A 6,075-nucleotide genomic window follows, 5' to 3' on the forward strand; every position below is an offset into this window, starting at 1 on the left:
AGAGAGATGAGAAAATAACAATTTTTCCTATTTGTTTTATTTTATTCAATTTTATCACCTAATTTCCACCAAATGTTGACTTTTCTATTTCTTTGTCTCCCATGGCCGGCCACCTCTCTCAGAAGGGTCTATTTGCCCTTTAAAGACCTCCACAATATGATCCATAGTCAATTTACACCTTTAGCTAATAAAACAGGACTTTTGTACTTTATGCGGTTTAGTCTTTTTTCACAATTAAGCTTACAAATGCTAAAATTAACTCACCAAATTTTTTATGCACTTATCTAGTCATGCTATGACACATAAAATAATATTAAAAATAGTTTCTCCGACCTCGAAAAAATCATTTCGAAACCACTGTTCTGACTAGGCCCAAAATTAGGCTGTTACAAGATTACTAAGAACTAAAGCACAAAATGCTCTCTATATGGTTTGGCAATACGAAAGTGGTTATGTGGTAGTGAAAATTCTTGCATTCATACATTCATAAATACTTTTCTTAAGGGCAAGAAATAGTTCAGGTTTGGGGGTGTGATAACTCTTGAAAAGTGTTATACTTCATGCCCTTATGTTTTGTTAATTGCCTATACTTAGGTGAGTTTAGTTGCATTTTAGTATATTGCATTTGTAACACCCCAAACCCGGCCTGGACGTTATGGCTAGATCCAGCGTGTCACATTGAAATGTTTTATTGAAAACCTTATTTTCATTGAAAACCCTTCTTTGAAATAAAAACCTTGAGTAAAATCCTAGCTTGTATTTTTTACTTTCAAAGCGAGATGTATTTTAAAGAAAAACTATTCCTTCTTGTATGATAATAATTACTTTGTAAAATCTCTTTTCAGTTGCGAAAGCTTTATTTAAAACAAATGATCTATGAAAACTTGTCATTTAAAAATTGAGTTGCGGAAATGTAGTATTTAAAAACAGTTATGGTTTTAAGAAAACCATGTTTAACTTCTAGCAAATATAAAGCATAAAAATAATAAGTATAATCCTAATTTGAATAATAACCAGAAGAAAGGCCTTATTACATTTCGGACTGAAATAACTTTAAATACTAAAAATTATAGGCTTAAGAAAAGAAGTCCAAGTCATCTTGCTAGCTGGCCACCTTAGAGTCTCTCCAATTGTCGAACCACCTACAGAGGATCACCTGAGAAAAATAAAAGAGGGGGTGAGTTTTCGAAAGATCAGCGTGTACAACCCTCGGCAAATAGAAAAGCATGCAATAGGAAGTCTTTTTGGGCTTGAGCCTAATTCAATATCAGAACAAAAGTAAAGCAATCAAATATGCACGAATCCCACCCATCCAACCGCTACACACCATCTCCATCCCTCGATACACTTCATGTGGGGGTATAAACATCAACCTATCCATCTGATACACTCCAATTTAGCCCGATTGCGGTACTACCTAACGTTGCAGTAAACCTGCTAATCATATATTGGGCTTAAAAAGCCATCGGTGGATCCACGGTCAACAAGCAACCATGCGATCCTCATATACTTCCTCCGTTCCATAATTCCCAACTCATATGCAACCTAAACAGAATACCATATGAATGTAGCAGGTAGACATGCAACATCCATAAATCTTACATTAACACATAGGGGTATTTTAGTCATTTTCGCCCTTAGGGGCATTTTCAGTAATTTTTCTTTATTATGGGTTTATTATTTACCTTGGCCCGTTAACAAGTCCTCATTAGCTAAAGTGAACAGATACTATGCACCAGGTAGGATCCCGGAGAAGAGGAGGTGAGTCATTAAGACCGCTTAAGTACTAAGCTCTCCCTAGATCCAATCCTAGACATGCATATACGCATTGCCACACCTTAACCTTATGACTCATCCACGGTCGCAATTAATTAATTATTTAAGTTTTACACCTGATTGAGTAGTTACCAAAAAAACTGGGTCCACAACCCCTTACTAAACACTAACAGATCCATACTTATTCATTTGGCCCCTTTAGGCCCAATCTCATTCATATGGCCCATCGGGCCCAATCGCATTCATATGGCCCATCAGGCCCAATCACTTTCATATGGCCCATCAGGCCCACTCACACTCATAGTCATGCAATCATATGATTTTTCATCACATAGTATTAAATTGCCAATTTTTCCTATTGTGGGCCCTACAGCCTATCGGGCCCATTTAGCCTACTCTGGCCCGGTTGGCTAATACACAGCCTAAGTCCATGGAATCACTCATGGGGCCTGTGATAACCTATTGGTTTCCCCCTTACGAGTGTTCGCACACTCGCAAGACTATTGTAGCCAAACTTTCGGTTTTTTGGCATTTCGACTTTTCGACAATTCGAGATTTGCCGATCTACTGTGTGTGTGCAGTGTATGTACGCACTTAGTACTAAACGTGATGCGATATCCTTAGCCATGAACCTATAAACGATATCACTAAACGATTAATAACACACTTATCAAATACGATAACCAAAAGCCAAAAATCTCACATTTGTCTTACATTGAACGATAAGCCTTACAGACCTTCCTTGATCACTAATCACGAGTATTCCTTAAATCTGCATCAATCTTAATCATTAAGAACTAACCAACAAGTGACTCGCAATAATCTTAAGTCATTCTTAAAACATCCATGACCATTTGGCCAACCTTAACCAATAAAAGAGGAACACTTACCCAAACCCCAAAACGCCTAAGGAGCAATTCGGCATAGATCTGAAATCCAAGATTCGATACTAATCCCCTGTAATAACCTGATTTAGGGCCTAATCATAATAGTGGTCTCAGGACAACAAATCAAAAGATAGAAAAATTATTTTTATTATATTATGATATTATAGCATGATTATATCAGTGCATGAAAACTTTAGTGAGTTAATTTTAATGTTTTCAAGCCCGATTGCGATAAGGGACTAAATCGCATAAAAGGCAAAAGTTACCTTTTAGTACCCAAATGTGTTAAATAGCTAGAGAATCAAATTTTGGAGTATTTAAAGGGAAATTAATCCCTTTTTAGAGTGCTTGGCCTGCCATGGGAGACAAATTGGTAAAAAAGTCCAAGTTTGGTCGGGTTTGGTGGCTAATTTGACTAATATAATAATAAAATAAGAAAAGATGATATCACCTTCTCATCTTCTTCTCTACCAACGAAAATATCAGCTAAACTGGGGGTTTGAAAGCTCAAAAAATCTGTGGCAACTTAAACCACTCATAAGAAAGTGATTTTAATGAGTTTTCTTCAAGATTTTTATATTTTTTAGACCCTTGAAGCATGAGCTTTCAAATGAGGGTGATATCTTACAAAATAGTCAAGAGTTTAGGATTTTTCCATGGATGTATTTGTGTTATATGCTGAGTTTTTATGGAAAATATGAGTCCTAGTTGTGCTATAAACAATTTTTGTGAGCATGAAAACATCTAAAGGGGCTAGTTTCCATAAGTTGCAAATTAAGTAATAAGTGTGTGATATAGTGATAATTTGGGATTGCTCTAGTAGTAAAAATAGTTTAGCTAGGCTAAAAATACAAAGAAATTCGATAAAAAATTGATTTTTGGGCATAGGAGTAAAATGGTCATTTTGCCAAGACCTAAGGGCAAAATGGTCATTTTACCAAAGTTGTGAATGTATGAATGCTTAATTGTGTTTAGTGACTAAAAGGATGTATATTGTTAATATAGATCAAGATTTGCCAAGACTGAGCCTAGATCAAGGCAAAGGCAAGCAATCTGATTGAGCTGTTTAGTCAAGCACTTTTTGTAGTCCAAGGTAAGTTGTATGTAAATAGTACAACTACATTGGTAATACTTGTATTCATATTTTCATTGAATTGATATTGTACAAACTGTTAAGTTATAAACTGAGAATGCCTTGTAATATTTGAGATAGTAGAAATATCCTATTGAACCTTAGGATATGAATTGGATATTCGTGCTCAGACATTATGTGATTTGTGCGCCATTATAAGACCATGTCTGGGACATGGCATCGACATCCAGACGAGGACTAGTGTAAGACATGTCTGGGACATGCATCGGCCTTAACAGAGATAGCGAGTGTAAGACGTGTCTGGGACATGCATCGGCTAAGAGTTGCACTAGTGTAAGACATGTCTGGGACATGCATCAGCACGCATATATGAGATCCAGTAGAAGACCATGTCTGGGACATGGCATCGGCAATTTATCCCATGTCGAAGATTCATAGAATATCTAGTAGTATCCCAAAACGGTTCAATGGTGAAAGTTGTAGTTCAATTTTGATAAAGAAAGGATGATCATATTACGAGTGTTACAGGTACTGTAACATCTCAAAATAGAGCCTAAATGGAATAGTGGTTGTGAAACCACAAATCTGAGATAGAAAAGTTTATTTCGATTAATTTTTTTATGATTTACCAAGTGATTAGATGCATGTGTTAGAGTATTGATAAGAAATTTTATAGATTGCATGTTTAATTTGCCTATTAGGGCTTATTTACAGAAGTTCCTGTAACAGCCCGATTTAAGGCCTAAATGGAAAAAGGTCTTAGAACCACAATTTTGAAGTCAAAAAATTTATTCCGATTAAGTTTTAAGGTTTCTTTATTAATTTAAATATTGTATAAAAATATCGTTAAGAAATTTTACTGATAAAGTGCTTAATTGGACTTTTAGGACTAAATTGCAAAAGTTGAAAATATGTGTTCTAATTCATAAGTACTTGATTGAGGGGGTCCTTAAATGGTAATTAGACCATTATATTTCGTTTGGACAAAAATAGGCATGAATAGGACAAAATTTTAAAGAAAGGCCTTAAGGGCATTTTAGTCATTTGGTAATTAAAAGAAATAAAAAGGGAAAATAAAGCCAAAATTGACTCATCTTTTTTCATGGAGGCCAAAATTAACATGGGGGAAGCCATGGCTAGGGTTTTCAAGCTTTCCAAGCTCAATATTAAGTCCGTTCTAGCCCCGTTTTTCAAGTTCTTTATGTTTTTGGAATCCCGGTAACTTGATTAAGCTTATTCTAGCAATAATTTAAGCTAGGGTTCATATTTGGAAAAATACCCATAGGTGAAATGCGTTTATTTTGATGTTTTATGGTAGAATATGAAGGCTGAAATTATGTTAAACAACTTTTGCTAAGCGGTTTTAAGCAAAAATGAGTAAAACGGCTTAATCGATAAAAGTTGTTATTGTTCATAACTATGTGTTAGAGTGAGAATTTGATGTTGCCATAGAAGGGAAAAATGATCAGCATGTCATAAAACATAAGAATAAGGGATGAATTTTAATTCCAGAGCCTCGGGGAAAAAGTGTAAATTTGCCAAAGTTTAGGGGCAAAATGAGATTTGAACCTAGAATGGGAGAAAAATTGAAAATCGGGAAAGTTGGTAAAATGACCGTTTTAGTATTGAGGTAAGTTCATATGTATAATAAGCATTAATTTATGCATGTTTCAATGTAAAATTAATATATTTACTATGATTGTCGATGTGTTGAAAGTAAGTATAATTATGATGATTTAAATGTTCAATATTAATTCGACATGGAAATGAGAAAGTATGTAAGTTTGTACGTAAATAATACATTATCTTTATTACGTTTTTATATTTCAGCACATTTTATGTATTGTAGCTGATTTTTGAATCATAATTGACTATTGGAAGAATGGAATAAAGTATTAGAAAGTGAGATACTTCCCGTTTGAACCTTCAGAATCGAAAGATACAGATGGTATGTAGCTAGGTCACATGTGTAATACGGGATGTATACCATGTGTACAACAGAGCTACGAGACATTATGAGGTAGTTAGGTCGCATGGGTGATACTATGTGTACACCATGTAGACAAGAGAGCTACGAGATAGATGTAGCTAAGTTGCATGTGTGGTTCCAGGTGAAGGACACCATGTAAACAAGAGAGCTACGAGATAAAGTGGCTAGGTCACATGGGTGATACTATGTGTACACCATGTGTACAAGAGAGCCAAAATTATGTGTACAATCGAGCTAGGTCACATGAGTGGTGCTAAGTGAAGGCTACTATGTGTACAAGAGAGCTTCGATTTTAAAGGTGGACTGTGTGCGATACCATCGCGTATCTG

Source organism: Gossypium arboreum, chromosome 1 (assembly GCF_025698485.1).
Source record: "Gossypium arboreum isolate Shixiya-1 chromosome 1, ASM2569848v2, whole genome shotgun sequence".
NCBI classification, from domain to species: domain Eukaryota; kingdom Viridiplantae; phylum Streptophyta; class Magnoliopsida; order Malvales; family Malvaceae; genus Gossypium; species Gossypium arboreum.